The sequence below is a fragment of the Suncus etruscus genome, chromosome 5 (assembly GCF_024139225.1).
Source record: "Suncus etruscus isolate mSunEtr1 chromosome 5, mSunEtr1.pri.cur, whole genome shotgun sequence".
NCBI classification, from domain to species: domain Eukaryota; kingdom Metazoa; phylum Chordata; class Mammalia; order Eulipotyphla; family Soricidae; genus Suncus; species Suncus etruscus.
Genome location: NC_064852.1, coordinates 28,166,382 through 28,185,017, shown reverse-complemented (window position 1 = coordinate 28,185,017; position 18,636 = coordinate 28,166,382). Strand labels below are relative to the sequence as shown.

Genomic DNA, 18,636 nt, shown 5'->3' with positions numbered 1-18,636 from the left:
TAAAAAGTAAATTAAAAATACATTTTTAATGTTTCCTCATTCTCTATACCTGTTTGAGTTTTGAAGACCAGAGAAGCCAACTTTGTAAAAGATAGCCTAGGTTAGCACATTTGGAGGCGTAGATGTCATATGATTTATGAGCTGGATCTCGGCAAGTCATCTGAGGAAGCGTAAGGCCTTCCATGACCTCTAAGATTCTGGGCATCCTCCACCCAAATCCTTCCTCGAACAGAAAATGATATTTACCTGATGTGCTGGCATTCCCTGTCTGTCCCCTGCATATATCAATAGAATATTCCAGCACCCAGAAATCTCTCAGCCTCACACAGGGGAGAGTGTGCATGGGGTTCCAATGCTAAAAGCATTATGTAATAATGTTAATAATAGAATGAAATCAAAATATAAATAGAATTTATTTATTTATTTATTTATTTCTGTTTTTAGGCCACACATGGTGTTGCTCAAAAGTTACTCCTGGCTCTGTGCTCAAAATTAGCTCCTGGCAGGTTTCTGGTATACCAGAAATCAAACCTAGATCCGTCCTGGGTTGGCTACATGTAAGGAAAACACTCTACAACTGTGCGATTGCTTCGGCCCCATCATTAGAATTTTTAAAAAGTATTTTTATTCTACTTTTCCTCCTTTTCAAAATACTTTAATGGGGGTGCTATTTTCATGACAAATTTATTTATGTTTTTAGGGTGCAGAGGATTAAGACCAGCACTTCACATGTACAAGGCTCTCCTACTGAGTCATAGTCCTAATCAAAATAATAAAAATTTAAGTGAAAACTCAAATAAATAAACCAGTGAGGAAAAAGTAAAGAAATCAAAAGAAATAGAAATTACCTATTTATTGATAGCAAACTCAAGAGACAAGCCTGGTGCTGAATTTAAGAGGTGATGTGGCTCATTAAAATATAAATCTGCATGGATGTACATGGAATCTATTATGCTGAGTGAAATAAGTCAGAGAGAGAGAGAAAAACGCAGAATGGTCTCACTCATCTATGGGTTTTAAGAAAAGTGAAAGACATTTTTGCAATAATAATGTTCAGACACAAAAGAGAAAAAAGCTGGAAGTTCCAGCTCACCTAGGAAGCTCACCACAAAGTGTGATGAGTTTAGTTAGAGAAATAACTACATTTTGAACTGTCCTAATAATGAGAATGTATGAGGGAAATGGAAAGCCTGTCTAGAGTACAGGCAGGGGTCGGGTGGGGAGGAGGGAGATTTGGGACATTGGTGATGTGAATGTTGCACTGGTGATGGGTGGTGTTCTTTACATGACTAAAACTCAAATACAATCATGTATGTAATAAAGTTGGTTAAATAAAAATAAAAATAATTTTAAAAATATAAATCTGCTTTAGTTTTTAAATGTAGCATATATATATTTAAAAACATGAAATTTACCATTTGAATTTAGGCAGGGAAAATGAGTGAAGGCCATATACCCAGCAGTGCTCAGAGCTCACTTCTCACTCTGTGCTGAGGGATCATTCCTAAAGTAGCTTAAGGCACTATGCAGTGCCAGGAATCAAACCCAGATTGGTTGTATACAAGGAAGATACTTTACCCCTATTCTATCTCTCTGGTCCCTGATTTTTTTTTTAATGTTTTGGTGCCACACCTGACTGTACTCTGGGATTGCTTCTGTAGGGCTCAGGTGATCCTATGTGGTATTGGAGATCGAACCCGGTTAGTACCTGCTGTACTATCTCTTCATCCCCTCTTTTAAATATGTTTAAGAACATGGCAGAGTAATTTTAACTATATGCATAGTGTCAATGAAAGGTCTCTAGAACATTTTTTTTATCTTCCTACACTGAAACTTGATCCCTTGAATGACTCCTAGCTTGCTGCTCATTTTTCTTGGAGCTTTGTTCCCCTGGGCCTAATGCTGAGGAGCCCCTGGGCTTAGAGGTCCTTAGAGACTACAAGCACCAGGCATGGCTCAAGGTGGTCATGAATGGGCACTACTCATCAGCACACCATCCTAAAACTTGTGGGATTCCAGGGCGAATCACTACCTAGGGGCTCAAGGCAGATCTTTCTGCTGTCTTTTGGAAAATATAGCCTGATTTTACTTTGCAAAACCCTGTCTACTTTCCTCTCTCTGACCTAAGGAATTCTGCCTATTCCAAGGATGTAGAATGCCTGCATCTCTGACCCACTTAGAAAGAAAGCCAAAGAAATCTAAGGTGCCCTAAACATTTTGACCTTCCAGCCAGTGCAGGAATTCCCTAAGGGCAATGGAATCTGTAAGCCTGTGACATATAAGAACCTCTCTCAGAAGCAACTGAATCTGCATCAAACCCCTGGGGCCCAAGAATCCATGTGGCTTTAATCCACTCTCCACAGCTCAAAAGCTCACTTTTTTAGGAGAACCCCTTAAAAAAAAAGCCAGATTGGTTTTGTTCCCATCTATTAATAACAGCTATTTTGAAGTGCTATTTAAATCTCCTATTGTTATTTGAACATTCGTGGAGTCTTTCTCCCCAACTGAGCTGTATGGTTATAGCAAGGCCATGGATGAATCTGCAACCCTTGGAAAGCCCTGAGGGGCAACTCTTCATGGACATCCACAAATATTTGCTCATTTGCTTGTTTTATTTTTCTAATTAGTTAAGACCCATCATTTTCATCACTGCCCTCTGGGCTCAGATAGCCAGGGAAAAGCCAATTCCCTAGCCACACACTGCAGTGCTGTCCAGCAACATACATGGGACCTATTGCACAGGCAGTATCTTAATATGACTTTAAGGTGCTTTTTGATGATCAATGGCTATATTTGGCAAACTTTTCTTTCTAGCATTAGTGGAAGCACATACCCAAATGTTAAAAAACAGAAATGTGCCAAATGCAACTGCTAGAACAGAAAAAATATATTAAGAAGTTTTATATGAACTGGTGTAAACATTCCATCTACTAAGCTCTCTGCCCCTACCCTGACCTCCAGGCTCCAAGGGTCAAATGCTGGCAGGGACTGTTGCATTCTGCCCAAAGAAGTCTCTGATAAGGAAGGTAAGACTGGGCTTGGAGGAAGGAGTGAATCCTGCTTCTCAGACTCAGGAGGAGAGGCGGGACTTCCCTGTGGAGCCCCGTCCCCCAGACTCCTCTGCAGACATGACTGAGTTCAGCGCCTGCATTTTAGAACTATTTTCGCCAGAGCAGGGGAGGACTCGGGAACTCTCCCAGAGATGATTAAAAATGGGGGGGAGGAAGAGGGAATCTGAAATAAACAAAACCCAAGCTGCAGGCACCCGGGTTTCTGAATAACATCTTCCCAGTTCAACACTGTTAAGAATTCCATAATGTGAAAGCACCCACACACACATTCTCCCACATAAACACATTTTTTACTGAAGCCACACTCAGCTCAGCGGCAGTTACTTGTGTTCACTTCTGCAGCTACTCTAGCCAGAGAGACTCTTCTGCAGAGAAGCCTTCTGGAAGGGGAAGAATGCCCAACAGCCAGTCAAGCCAGGAGCAATCCTTATGTCTCCCTAAATAATCAACTCCCTCTAAAATCATACTTCCTATCTCAAGAACCCTGCTGGTGCTAACAGAGATCGTGATAGTGGCTCTTCCCTTTTTTGTTGTTTGGTTGGTTGGTTGATTTTTTTTTAAGTTGGTTGGCTTTTTTTTTCTTTGTTTTTAGCTTTTGAGCCACCACACACTGTAGTGCTCAGCAGTCACTCAAAGCTTTGCACTCAGGATCACACTCCTGGCAAGCTCGACAGACCATACATAGTGCCAAAAATTAAACCTGGGTTAGCCACATTCAAGGCAAGCACCCCTGCTGTACTATCTCCCCAGCCAAAGGCAACCTTTCGATGCCTCCTTCATTTCAGTCACCATCCCAATGTACCCCAAAGAGGTCTTCATATATGATTACCACCAAAAACTACATGTTACAAAAATCAGGATATACAGATCCAGGGGGAGAAAACTCAATTCAATTCCATCAAATTGGAGCCAGAGTGGTAGTACAGCAGGTAGGATGTTTGCATGCTACTAATCCAAGTTTCATCAAATGGTCCCCCCAGCACTGCCAAGAGTGATTCCTGAGTGCAAAATCAGGCGTTAACCTTGAGCACCACTGGGTGATACAAAAACAAACAAACAAAAAAATTTTTAATAAAAAAGGGCTAATCTCCAAAATATACAAGGCACTGACAGAACTTTACAAGAAAAAAACATCTAATCCCATCAAAAAATGGGGAGAAGAAATGGACAGATACTTTGACAAGGAAGAAATACAAATGGCCAAAAGACACATGAAAAAATGCTCCACATCACTAATCATCAGAGAGATACAAATCAAAACAACTATGAGGTACCACCTCACACCACAGAGATTGGCACACATCACAAAGAATGAGAATAAGCAGTGTTGGCGGGGATGGGGAGAGAAAGGAACTCTTATTCACTGCTGGTGGGAATGTCGTCTAGTTCAACCTTTATGGAAAGCAATATGGAGATTCCTCCAAAAACTGGAAATCGAGCCCCCACACAATCCAGCTGTACCACTCCTAGGAATATACCGTAGGAACACAAAAATACAATACAAAAACCCCTTCCTTACACCTATATTCAATTGCAGCACTATTTACCACAGCAAGACTCTGGAAACAACCAAGATGCCCTTCAACAGATGAATGGCTAAAGAAACTGTGGTACATATACACAATGGAATATTATGCAGCCATCAGGAGAGATGAAGTCATGAAACTTTTCTATACATGGATGTACATGGAATCTATTATGCTGAGTGAAATAAATCAGAGAGAGAGAAAAATGCATAATGGTCTCACTCATCTATGGGTTTTAAGAAAAATGAAAGATATTCTCGCAATAATAATTTTCAGACACAAAAGAGAGAAGGGCTGGAAGTTACAGCCCATCTCATGAAGCTCATCACAAACAGGGATGAGTTTAGTTAGAGAAATAACTACATTTTGAACTATCCTAATAATGAGAAACGTGATGAGGGTTATAGAAAGCCCTGTCTAGAGTACGCGTGAGGGTTGGGTGGGGAGGAGGGAGATCTGGGACATTGGTGATGGAATGTTGCACTGGTGATGGGGTGGTGTTCTTTACATGACTGAAACCCAAACACAATCATGTATGTAATCAAGGTGTTTAAATAAAATATATAAAAAATAAATAAAATAAAATAAAAACAGGGGCCGGAGAGATAGCATGGAGGTAAGGCATTTGCCTTGCATGCAGAAGGTCAATGGTTTGAATCCCAGCATCCCATATGGTCCCCCAAGCCTGCCAGGAGTGATTTCTGAGCATAGAGCCAAGAGTAACCCTGAGCACTGCCAGATGTGACCCCCCCCAAAAAAAGAATAAAAAAACAACAAAAAATAAATTAAAAAAAAGAAAAAGAATGAAAGACCATAAAATAGAGGCCGGGGTTCTGCTATGCTTCACTACTACTACATTCTATATGCTCACCTTAGCATACTTGCCTCACATGTGTGAGTTCATGAAAAGAAATCCACAGCTCAAGAAATCAGAGCTCATAAAAAGATTACTGAGAGGGGTTGGAGCTGTGGCATAAGTGGTAGGGTGTTTGCCTTGCACATGGCTAACCTAGGATGATCCCCGGCTTCCCATATGGTCCCCCAAGCCAGGAGCGATTTCTGAGCTCATAGCCAGGAATAACCCCTGAACATCACTGGATATGGTCCAAAAAATGGAAGGAAGGAAGGAAGAAAGGAAGGAAGGAAGGAAGGAAGGAAGGAAGGAAGGAAGGAAGGAAGGAAGGAAGGAAGGAGGGAGGGAGGGAGGGAGGAAAGGAGGGAGGAAGGAAAGGAGGAAGGAAGGGAGGGAAGGATGAAGGGAGGAAGGAAGGAAGAAAGGGAGGGAGGAAAGGAGGAAGGAAGGGAGGGAGGGAAGGACGAAGGGAGGAAGGAAGGAAGAAAGGGAGGGAGGAAAGGAGGAAGGAAGGAAAGGAGGAAGGAAGGGAGGGAGGGAAGGACGAAGGGAGGAAGGAAGGAAGAAAGGGAGGGAGGAAAGGAGGAAGGAAGGAGGGAGGGAGAGAGGAAGAGAGGAAAGGAGGAAGGAAGGAGGGAGGGAGAGAGGGAAGGAGAAAGGAGGAAGGAAGGAAGGAAAGGAGGAAGGAAGGGAGGGAGGAAGGAGGGAAGGAAGAAAGGAGGGAAGGAAGGAAGGAGGGAGGGAAGGAGGGAGAGAGGAAGGCAGGGAAGGAGGAAGGGAGGAAGGAAGGAAAGGAGGAAGGAAGGAAGGAAGGAGGGAGGGAGGGAAGGAGGAAGGGAGGAAGGAAGGAAGAGAGGAAAGGAGGAAGGAAGGGAGGGAGGGAAGAAGGAAGTAGGGAAGGAAGGAAGGAAGTAGGGAGGGAGGGAGGAAGGCAGGGAAGGAGGAAGGGAGGAAGGGAGAAAAGGAAGGAAAGGAGGAAGGAAGGAAGGAGGGACAGAGAGAGGGAAGGAGAAAGGGGGAAGGAGGAAGGGAGGAAGGGAGGAAAGGAAGGAAAGGAGGAAGGAAGGAAGGAGGGAAGAAGGGAGGGAAGGAAGAAAGGGAGGAAAGGAGGAAGGAAAGGAGGAAGGGAGGGAGGAAGAAAGGAGGGAAGGAAGGGAAGGAGGGAGGCAGGGAAAGAGGAAGAGAGGAAAGGAAGGAAAGGGAGGGAGGAAGGAAGAGGGAGGGAAGGAAGGAGGGAGGGAGGAAGGAAGGAAGGAAGGAAGGAGGGAGGGAGGAAGGGAAGGAGGGAGGGAGGGAGGAAGGAAGGAAGGAAGGAGGGAGGGAAGGAGGGAGAGAGGGAGGGAAGGAAGGAGGGAGGGAGGGAAGGAGGGAGGAAGGCAGGGAAGGAGGAAGGGAGGAAAGGAAGGAAAGGAGGGAGGACGGAAGGAAGGAAGGAAAGAGGGAGGGAGGGAGGGAAGAAAGGAAGGAAGGAGGGAGGGAGGAAGGAGGGAGGGAAGGAAGAAGGAAGGAAGGAAGGAAGGAAGGAAGGAAGGAAGGAAGGAAGGAAGGAAGGAAGGAAGGAAGGAAGGAAGGAGGAAGGAAGGAAGGAAGGAAGGAAGGAAGGAAGGAAGGAAGGAAGGAAGGAAGGAGGGAGGGAGGGAAGGAGGGAAGAAGGGAGGGAGGGAGGAAGAGAAGGAGGGAAGGAGAGAGGGAAGGAATGAAGAGAAGGAAGGAAGGAAGGAAGGAAGGAAGGAAGGAAGGAAGGAAGGAAGGAAGGAAGGAAGGAAGGACCACTGAGTAGTTCAAAACTAGTCTCACATTACCCTTCAGCCAATGAAAAGGCTGAGGTGACAAAGGGCTGGAGAAGGGGATGAAGAATTAATGGGAGCAAGGAAGAAGTAGCATCAGGAAGTGGCATCAGGCGGGGTGGGGTGGGGTGGAGAAAAGCAGGAGAGTGTGGATGAAGGAAGGTGTCAGGACACTCGGGGGCCCAGCAGATGAGAAGCTGCTCCTCACATTGCTCTCAGATATGGCCTCAAGCCCTTTACTGGTGGTGTTGGTTTCTTCTTTTGAAAACAAGACATGCCATGCTCTTCCTTTCTGTCTTGACATCACCCAAAAACATGTTGTTGTGATTCAGTTGTGTCTCTCCAGTGCCAGCACACGCTGAAGAGCCACCTGCAATATTTCTGATTGGCAGAACCCACAACCAACAGCAAAGAGACTAGACTGGGGGAGGTCTCATACCTACACATAGGGGGTCTCACACCCACGCATAAGGGGTAACACCCATACACAGGAAGTCTCACACTCATAAGTGGGGTCTTACATCTACACAGGGCATAGATTGGACACAGGTGTCAGAGTGAACACTTCGTCCCCTAGGAAGCCTTGGGCACAGAGTTTGAACTGGTCAGTGCACAGTAGCAACATGAAGAGGAGGAGGGAATAAGGGTCAGGGGCAGTGATGTGGACATGAAGGCAGGAGAGGCGCATGAAGCTCGCCGAGAGTTCCAGAGGGAGAGGGGATGTCTGGGGCCTGCACGTACCCTTAGAATAGAAGAGAAACTGTGGGAGAGAAGCTGGAAGGAGGGTGCAAGGGGGTCTCCCTCAGCCTGCCAAGGGCACAAAGAGATAAAGGCCTGGAATCGACAACCAGGACAACCCTGAGCCCTGGAGAACACAGCACCCTAGGCTCTAATGGAAACTTAGAATTTAGTTTCCTCATTCCATACTTCTTAGGCTTAGCTGTCGTGAGGACCATGGGGGGCAAGGACTGCTCAGTGGTACAGATGTAGATGAGCCAGCACTGAATGCCCTCCTGGGCAGAGGATTTCTCTAGAATGAGGCTTTTATGATCAGAACAGTCAGAGGGAGAATAGGGATCAGGTGCTGGCCCTGAACACAGCCAACACAGGCTCCATCCACACAGCCACACAGGATGTCCTGAGCATGGCCAGGTGTGATTCCTGAGCAACAGCAGATATGGCCCAAACCTTTTATTTTTCCCCCAGAAAGCAGGTGACTTGAAGATAAGGTGGATGAGAGTTGGACAGAATGAAAAAAGGTAAAAGAAAGGGAAAGAAATAGAAGAGCTAATGGAACAAGATCCAAGATACGTGGGAAAGTCCAAAGAAGAGAGAGTGTAGGCATGGGGATTTGGGAGGAGAGATCATTTGGAGACATGTTCTTTCTCTGAGAAAGAGGAAAATAAAGAATACCAAATACAGGTAAGGGGCTGAAAAGGGGGCAGAGGGAGCTTATATTAAAAGACAGTCAACCGGAGAGATAGCATGGAGGTAGGGCCTTGCATGCTGAAGGACGTTGGTTCAAATCCCAGCATCCCATATGGTCCCCCAAGCCTGTCAGGGGTGATTTCTGAGCATAGAGCCAGGAGTAATCCCTGAACACTACCAGGTATAACCCCAAAATAAAAAAAATTTAAAAAATTTTAAAAAGGCAGTCAACTAACATATGAATATTCTTCATCTTCTCAATGGGAAAAGGCTCTTGAAAAGGGAAACTGGAAGTTTTTGTTTTTGTTTTTTGTTTTTTTGGTTTTTTGGGCCACACCCGGCGGTGCTCAGGGGTTACTCCTGGCTGTCTGCTCAGAAATAGCTCCTGGCAGGCACGGGGGACCATGTGGGACACCGGGGGACCATGTGGGACACCAACCACCTTTGGTCCTGGATCGGCTGCTTGCAAGGCAAACGCCGCTGTGCTATCTCTCCGGGCCCGGAAACTGGAAGTTTAAAGAATGGAAACCCAGCTATGGAACTCAGTCATGAGTTTAAAAGCAGGCAGGGTACCTTGTTGTACCCTTGGTTGCCTTGTATACAGCCAACATAGGTTTAATCCTTGTCATCCCATATGGTTCCTAGAACTCACCATGAGGGATCCCTGAGTACAGAGTCAGGAGAAAACCTTGAATACAACCAGATATGGCCCCTCCCCCCAAAATCCTCATAAATGGGCTTTTTTTTTTTCATGGAGAAATAAAACGTAAGTGACATCAAAACCAGCACATTATTTGCACATATGTACAAATAGTCTTTGTGGGACCAAAGCAATAGCACAGCGGTAAGGACCCAGGTTTAAATCCTGGCATCCCATATGAGCCTGCCAGGAGCGACTTTGGAGCACAAAGCCAGGTGTGACCCAAAACAAAAACAAAAAGATGTCTTTGTGAGTTTCTCCTAGATAATTTGGCTCAAGAGAAGAAAAATCACATACTGAGAGTAATCTGAGATTGAGAACTGGATCAAGAAAAGACCAAAGTATGAAGACAAAGTGGACTGGGACAGCACAAGAGTACAATAGATAGGACACTTGCCTTGCACAAGGCTGACCTGGGTTTGATCCCCAAGACTCCATGTGGTTCCCCATGCCCACCAGAAGTAATTCCTGAGGACAGAGCCAGAAATAACCCCCTAGCACTGAAGGAGTGGCCTATAAATAAACCAAAACAAATAAAGACAAAGGGAACTAAAATGGCTGGACAAGTGTTCTCTCTCTCTCTTTCTCTCTCTCTCTTTCTCTCTTTCACACACACACACACACACACACACACACACACACCATACATATTCAGACACCAAGGGGAGAAATGGAGCCACAAAGGGATTGGAACAACAAGCGTTTAATAAAAGGACCAGCAACCTTAGGGCCAATAGTGGACTGCAGTGGACACAAAGATTCAGTAATACAAGCCAATGGTCAAGTTTCAAAGCTTAAAAGTAAAATAATAATAATAATAATAATAATAATAATAATAATAATAAACTCCCTGGACCGGGAAAATATAGTACAGTAAGTAAGGTTTTGCTTTGAACCAGGTTGTTCCTTAGTACCACATAAAATTTCCTGAGTACCACCAAGAGTAATTCCTGAATACAGAGTAAGAAGTAAGTCCTGAGCACTACTGGGTTTGGCTCAAAACTCAAAAATAAATTAATAAATAAAACCTTCTAGGATTGAATAAGTCTAAGAGTTGCACTAGCAAAGCAAGGTGCAAAACTAAGTCCGTGGGAGGTGATGTCGAAGACTTTCAAGAACTTCAAGATCGAAGAATAGAGCTTCAACATAAACTCCAAAGTCAACAAGAGAACCAAACCAGGTGTTCTCTCTGTATTACTTTTTTTTTTTTCAATACTATCAGATGATTCCAAGCCTGGATGTCCACCAGAATCATGGGCCTGCTTGGTTTTTCTGTCTCTTTGGGGGGGGGGGGGGCTTGCCTATAAAATAAGGATTTGATTTGCAGACCATAGGCACTTTGCATGTTTAAGAGAATCTGAAAAACCCATTTTCTAACCTCCAAATGATTCTGAGGAGCTGACCCTGAAGAGGAGCAAGGAGTGTGAAATACGAAGGGAGGTATCCCGGCCTTAAGAAAGAAACCCTAGCTGGGTTCACCATGTCTGGTGGGTCTGGAAATGGGGGAATAGCTCTGGAAAGCCAGGGGGTTACCACAGCCCTGTTCTAGTAGGATCTGAGCAGAAAGATCTGGGGGAGGTGGTTCAGACAGGCTCTGGAGCTAAAGAGGGGGCACCAGAAAAATGGGAAACACAGGAATATGGCTGCAGGATGCAAGACAGAAAGCAAATGGAAGGCAGGTTGAAAACTCACACTGCAGAAAGGCAGCTGAGCGGTCTGTTAATGGGGTGTGATTCATAAAAACACTGGAGGAGCTTGGTGGTAGAATTCCTGGGTGTCGGGGATTTTTCAAGTTATCAGATTGCTAACATGTAAACCATTCAAGATGATGAAACCCAGAGGTAAACACATTAACAGAGGCTTATTCATTAACACTGACATTTTTGTCTTTCTTCCCTGCCCACATTTCTGTACAAACAAAACCAGACGAGAGCGCGTAGAGAGTGACCAGGGAAAGAACCAGAGCATTTTCTTCCTTTCTTCTCCTGGGAGGAGGCAAAGTGAAGAATTAAGACATCTCTAGATAGGGCCTGTTTGCTGCCTTTTCTAGCAAGAGCCACGGCTAAAAATAGAAGAGGTATCAGCCTCCTGGTCTCAGGGGCACCCCTCTCCCACGCAGCACCCACAGCAGGGCCAGACAGCCCACATAATGTGCTGCCTGGGAAAGGTGCTGGGTGCAGAACAGATTTGCTTCCACAAATTCACTCTTATTTAAAAGACCACTTGTGCAGATCCAAGAGATTCCAGCATTATTTCCAGATACTCAAGTCTCTGACATTATTTTCAACACGGACACACACAAACACACACACACACACACACAGAGTTAAAAAATGAGGGCCTGAGTCGAGCCAGGCACGTGTGTGTGTGTGTGTGTGTGTGTGTGTGTGTGTGTGTGTGTGTGTGTGGTGTTGAAACGTCTTGAAGAAGTGACTCACTTCATTCGCTGCTGCCTCTCACTATTGGGTTTTTGATTTTTACCTGTTCAAATACAAAGTTTCCTATTAGATGAACTACAGGAAAGAAACACTTCCAAGACTTAGCCCTGATCCTACTCGTGATTTTAAAACACGGAGAGATCTTTTCTTCTAGGAGGCTGGAGAGAGAAGTCTCTCTCTGGACCACTCACCACTTGGCTCTCCACAATTAACCTAAAATTAGGGTTTCTGCCCCGCTTTGGGAACCAGTCCATGGAAAACTCCTTGCAGAACCAGCAAGGTCATCTCACAGATAGCTGCAGATGGCTCCCAGGGGGGCCCCTTCTTCGAGGAGCCTAAGAAGCTTCTGGAGATGGGGACCAGCGGGCCAGAGAAGTGCCAAGGTCACGCGCTCCTCTGGGACCAGGGCTGAGTGACTACCACCTCCCACGCTCAATACAGCGCCCCACCACCGCTATCACACACACACACACACACACACACACACACACACACACACACACACACACACACTATGGTGTGTCTCTTTGCATCCATGTGTTGCATCCATGCAACGCCAGTTGTGTCTTGTGCCCAACTTCACCCCTGAGCGCCTGCAGGTTCGAGGGGCCATGCAGGGCTCGTCGGCGCGCTCTTTCCCAGTCTCTCTCTCTCTCTCTCTCTCTCTCTCTCTCTCTCTCTCTCTTCTCTCTCTCTCTCTCTCTCTCTCTCTCTCTCTCTCTCTCTCTCTCTCTCCTCTCTCCTCTCTCCTCTCTCTCCTCTCTCTCTCCTCTCCTCTCTCTCTCTCTCTCTCTCTCTCTCTCTCTCTCTCTCTCTCTCTCTCACTCTCTCCTCTCCTCTCCTCTCTCTCTCCCTCCCTCTCCCTCTCCCTCTCCCTCTCCCTCTCCCTCCCAGAGGGGTGCGTTCCAAGGTCATCGACCATACCCGGGGCGCGCCAGGCGCGAGGACACCCCTAACCCCAAGGAGGCATGGGCCGGGGGTCGTGGACGCAACACTCACCGACGCGCAGGGAAGGTTCTTCTCCTCGGCGGCCCATGGTGTGGCACCGGGGCTGGCACGGGGCCCTTGGCTGGGAGCTCCTGGCTGGCTAGCTGGCTGGCTGGCTGGCTGGCTGGCTGGCTGGCTGGCTGGCTGGGCGAGAGATGGGCACGGGACGCGGGAAGCACGGGGTGCGGCCAATGAACGAACGCGCACCGCCCGGCCGAGTTGGGGTTCCCGGGGCGCGCGCGGCCCCTGCGCTCCGGAGCGGGCGCGTTGCCTGGACGCGGTTGCCGTGGCACCGGGAGGGAGGCTTTCCCCGCGCGCTCCGTGCTCCGGGACCCGGGGAACCACGATCCGGGGGTCCCCGGCTGCAGGGAGAGACTCAGCCGGCGATGCGTGATGGAGATACCGCGGTGCGCGCGCCTTCCGAGAGGCCCCCGGAGCGCGCCGGTCGCCCGTTCCCCGCGCCCCTTTCCGGGGGGACAAAGGGCGTTTCTCTCCCTCCTAGGGGTGGGGGAGTTCTTTCGTGAGATCTCGGCTCTCTGTTGGCGCCTGCGCGTCCGGCCTGGCCCCCCCTTCCACTGCCCCGTGTCACCTGTGAGTCCCCCTAAAATCAGCTCCTCTAACCCTGCGCCTAGTCTCCCCGCACAGGCGCGTCGCGGATCGGAGCCACCCCACCTGCTCCGTGCACGCCCAAGACCCAGCAACAACATCCCGGGGCTCCTTCTGGTGGGCGGGAGGTGGGGACAAGCGGGGACCCCCTCTCTTTTCTCTCTCTTTCTTCTTTCTCCCTCTCCTCTGTCTCTCTCCTCTCTCTCTCTTACTCTCTGTCTCCCCTCTCTCTGTGTTTCTATGTGTCTCTCCGTCTCTGTCTGTCTGTCTCTCTCTCTGTCCTCTCTCTTTCTCTCTGTTCCCCTCTCTCTGTCTCTGTCTCTGTCTGTCCTCTCTCTGTCTCCCTCTCTGTGTGTCTCTGTCTATCTCTGTCTCTGTCTGTCCTCTCTCTGTCTCCCCTCTCTCTGTGTGTCTCTCTGACTCTGTCTGTCTCTCTCTGTCTCTGACTGTCTTTCCTCTCTCCCCTCTCTCTGTCTCTGTGTGCCTCTCTGTCTCTGTCTTTCTCTGTCTCTGTCTGTCTGTCCTCTCTCTCTCTGTCTCCCCTCTCTCTGTGTCTCTCTGTCTCTGTCTCTCTCTGTCTCTGTCCTCTCTCTGTCTCCCTTCTCTCTGTGTCTCTCTGTCTCTGTCTGTCTCTCTCTGTCTCTGTCTGTCCTCTCTCTCTGTCTCCCCTCTCTCTGTATCTCTCTGTGTCTCTCTCTGTCTCTCTGTCTCTGTCTGACTGTCTTTCCTCTCTCCCCTCTCTCTGTCTCCCTCTGTGTGCCTCTCTGTCTCTGTCTTTCTCTGTCTCTGTCTGTCCTCTCTCTGTCTCCCTTTTCTCTGTGTCTCTCTGTCTCTGTCTGTCTGTCTGTCTCTGTCTCTCTCTGTCCTCCCCCACCTCTCTTTCTCAGCTCAGGCTAGGACCTTCCAGGTGTATCCACTACCAGGTAAGAAAGAGGTGACCCTGTCCCCTCTGTGTCCCCTAACCTGCGATTTGCAGCAAAGAATCTGTACAGTGCGACTAAGCTCAGCTGCCTGAATCAGTTCTCCGGGGCCACCCCTCTGAGTCGTGGATGCCCCACAGCTGCCATACACACATCATATGGAATCAGACCCCCACCCCACATACATACATACATACATACATGTGTTCCCATACACATGGAGCTTGTGCTCTGGTGACATTCATTGGGCCCCACAATATATAGGTGAGAGGAAATGTACTTAGCTCCACCCAGCTGAGAACATGCTTACATGAGGAGAGCTCTGGACAAGGCACCTACCACTCAGTCTCCTAACACCATGGAGTATATAATCCCACAAACAAAGCAAATATCAATCAACTAAAGGGGCTTAAGAACTATGTTGGAAGAAAGAAAGAAAGAAAGAAAGAAAGAAAGAAAGAAAGAAAGAAAGAAAGAAAGAAAGAGAGAGAGAGAGAGAGGAGTGAGAGAGAGAGAGAGAGGAGGGAGGGAGGGAGGGAGGGAGGGAGGGAGGGAGGGAGGGGGAGGGAGAGAGAGAGAGAGAGAGAGAGAGAGAAAGAAAGAAAGAAAGAAAGAAAAGAAGAGAAGAAAAGAAAGAAAGAAAGAAGAAAAAGAAAGAAGAAAGAAGAAAGAAAGAAAAAGAAAGAAAGAAGAAAGAAAGAAAGAAAGAAAGAAAGAAAGAAAGAAAGAAAGAAAGAAAGAAAGAAAGAAAGAAAGAAAAAGAACTATGTTGGAGAGCTGGAGCAATAGCACAGCGGGTAGGGTTTTTGCCTTGCATGTGGCTGACCGGGGATGGACCCGGGGTTTGATTCCCTGGTATCCCACATGGTCCCCTGAGCTTGCCAGGAGTGATTTCTTAGCGCAGAGCCAGGAGTAACCCCTGAGCACTGCCGGATTTGGCCCTAAAACCTAAATAAGTAAGTAAATAAATAAATATATTTTTTCAAAGAACTAAGTTGACTCTAAGAAGAAATGATAAGGAGCAAGAGATACCTCGCCCCTTCTCTCTTGCGGCGTATATAGCCTAGAACACACTGACAGAACCATCACATCCACAGGGACTTGCATGATGTGGCTAGAGTCAAGATACAGGGGTAGAGCTCTTGCATTGCATCGTGCTAACTCTATCTAGTTCAGTCCTGGCACCACACAGAGGAACCTGAGCAGTGCCATGGGTCACTCCAGAGCACAGAACTGAAAATAGCCAATAAGTACCACCAGAAATGGTCCAAATCACCCTCACACACCCAAATTAAATTTAAAAATAAATAAATAAATAAATTTCACTGTGTTCGTGGTATGGGAAGACCTGGCCAGAGCAGACAGCTTCTTCTCCTGGAAAGTCTTGTGTTGCATTAAATAATTAACGATGGGGCTGGATGGTGGATGATGCCATCCAGCCCACATGGCTCTGCAACCTCCATGCAGCCGGCGAGTTCCAGGCCCAGGTGAAATCACTCACTCACACGCAGCCTTCAGGAAGAATCATCTTTATTTATGCCCTAGCCACCACAGGTGTGTGGCCTATGTCAACCTTTTAAGCATTCAGCTATATTTTGCTAGCCCTGCATCTTATCTCCTGTTAGCCATCTTCCCTTTGGGCTCCATGCGGCCCAAAGATCCAAAAGCCAGGAAGCCAAGCCGGGCCAAGAGAGAAACGGCAAAAGGGCAAAAGGGCCGAATCCCCTGGCTCAGAGGTTTATCTATCCTTTTCCAGACCCCTCCCAGAAATGGGAGGTCTTGCAGGTAGTTACACCTATTATCCGGTTCCCAAAACTCCTCCCAGATATGGGTGGGTCTTGGGGTACACCACAGTCTTGGTAATTTTTTTTTCTCTGTTCCAGTCTTCCTGCCTGGTGTTCCATACAAGCTCAGTAAATGCACAATGAATCAAATTCTCTTCCATAGAGAGATCACACCTAATCACTCCAGACCCCTGGAATATATTTAAAGCATACATGAGTTATCACTGGGTCTAGATAAGGGGGTGAGGATGGGATTGCAGGTATTATAAGAAAACAGTTTTCTGTTCAGATCCAGAGTGCTGAGTCCTGAGCAAGTCCCAGCCTGAAGAATATATATATATATATTTGGGGGGGTCTCACACCTCAGGGGTTACTCAGCCAATGCTCAGGGGTTACTTCTGGCTCTATGCTCAAAAATCAATCCTGGCAGGCTCAGGGAACAATATGGGATGTTGGGAATTGAACCACCATAGGTCCTGGGTCAGCTGCATGCAAGGCAAATGCCTTAATGCTGAGCTATCTCTTTGGCCCCCATCCTCAAGTATATTCTGTCTCAAATATACAGAGCAAGTTTCAGCATTGACTTCTGAGTAAGTCCCAGCTTGGAGTACTAAGCCTCAAAAACTGAGCAAATCCCACTTCTGAGTCCCCTGCTTGAGTACTAAAACAGTCACCAGCTGATCAGGGTCCACCATGATCCTGCCTGTCCTCACTAGGAATAGTGGGGACAGTGTGAGGTGGCTTCTCAGATGTGTAAGGTGAGACTAGATAACAACCCTAAGCAAAGGTATTCCTTCAATTTTCTCTTTTCCTAAACCTCTTCCTTTGATATGTAAAAGCCCACCTGGATTACTCTACCTTTCCCCTTCTGATATTAGGAATTAGTTTGAATAAAGAAAGGGCAGTTCTGGCTTTTGGGCTCAGGCAGAGAGGATGAGGCAAAAGGCCACACCATGTTCATCCTTTCCTGACTGCTTGGTGTATTATTTCTTAGCCGCTAAACTGGTTCTTCAGACCCGTCTACCTAAGGGGTTAGAAACACGGCATGTGGGGTGAGATCACAACCCCTGGATTTTTATTTTACAAAATTGACGTCTCCTTTCTGTCTCTTGACCTTTTTCCTGTCCCATTATCCCTTGGTCCTGACTTCACCTGCCAGCCTTGCAGTTGTGCCCCCTTTCCTGGCTGCCAGTAGTGAAGTGGGAACCTAGTGTTGCTTGGAGCTCAGGAACTAGAGCAAATTCCCACTGTGGCCTCCACAGTGTTTCATGGACTAGATTCCCAGCTAGACTCTAAGATACAGATCCTCAAACATTTTAAACAGGGGGGCCGAATCACTGTCCCTCAGACCATTGGATGGCCTGAGTCTATAGGTATTTAAAAAAAAAAAAAACTCTGACAATAGTGGCCTCAAGGCATAGTTTGAGGACCTTGGCAGAGATTATAAGGAGGAGCTGAGAGACAGAAAAGAAGGGGAGTCAGAGAGTGTGACACACACCCCACACATGCACTTTGGCCCAGGATGAGTCATCGGCTAAGCAGGACAGGCAACAGTGGAAAAAAGACCTGGTGGACTGGATAAATGTCCTTATTGGGCCACATGAGACCCAGGGACCATAGTTTGAGGACCCTTGCTCTAGGAGGTAGGGAAGGAAAATGGCAGAAAAAGTACCCCCCACTTTCTGTAGACCAACTCACATATTTTTAAAAATCACACAAATCAACACAAATGAAATCCAATAGTTAAAATCTCTTTAGTGGGGGCCCAGTGAGATTGCACAGCAGTGTTTGCCTTGCAAGCAGTCGATTCAGGACCTAAGGTGGTTGGTTCGAATCCCGGTGTCCCATATGGTCCCCCGTGCCTGCCAGGAGCTATTTCTGAGCAAATAGCCAGGAGTGACCCCTGAGCACCGCCGGGTGTGGCCCAAAAAACAACAACAAAAACAACAACAACAACAACAACAACAAAAAAGATGATTGATTGTGAATCCTGAAGGGACATTTACTGCCTCCAAGTTCCAAGCTGGAAGTTTGCCTGAGTTTCCCTGATGTGGCCAAAAGCAAACAAACCCCTAAAATGGGGCAGGAGAGGGGAGAATACAATTTGAGAGAAAGGATCCCCCCCCAAATAGGGGAGGGCAGAGAGATAACATGGAGGTAAGGCGTTTGCCTTGCATGCAGAAGGATGGTGGTTCAAATCCCGGCATCCTATATGGTCCCCCGTGCCTGCCAGGAGTGATTTCTGAGCCTAGAGCCAGGAGTAACCCCTGAGCGATGCTGGGTGTTAACCAAAAAAAAAAAAAGAGAGAGAGAGAGAGAGAGAGAGAGAGAGAGAGTGTGTATGTGAGAGAGAGAGAGAGAGAGAGAGAGAGAAAGGATCCCGAAAGAACTGGTGAGGTCCTTCCCTTGCACAAAGCCAATCTAGGTTTGATCCAAATATCATATGGTTTCCCTGGCACTACCAGGAGTGATGCCTGAGAGCAGGGCCAAGAAAAAAAAGATCCCTGAACACTGTCAGGTGTGGCTCAAAATACAA

At 47.1% G+C, this 18,636-nt stretch overlaps 1 protein-coding gene across 2 annotated transcripts in view; it reads right to left on the bottom strand.

Annotated features, from left to right (window-relative positions):
• Positions 1 to 13,143, bottom strand: part of FAM81A (family with sequence similarity 81 member A) — a 100,461-nt gene extending 87,318 nt beyond the window's left edge. For both annotated transcript variants that reach the window (XM_049773689.1, XM_049773687.1), the window contains exon 1: positions 12,803 to 13,143. The gene's annotated coding sequence lies outside the window, so the exon portion shown is untranslated. The remainder of the gene's footprint in view (positions 1 to 12,802) is intronic.
• Between the last annotated feature and the right edge of the window lie 5,493 nt (positions 13,144 to 18,636).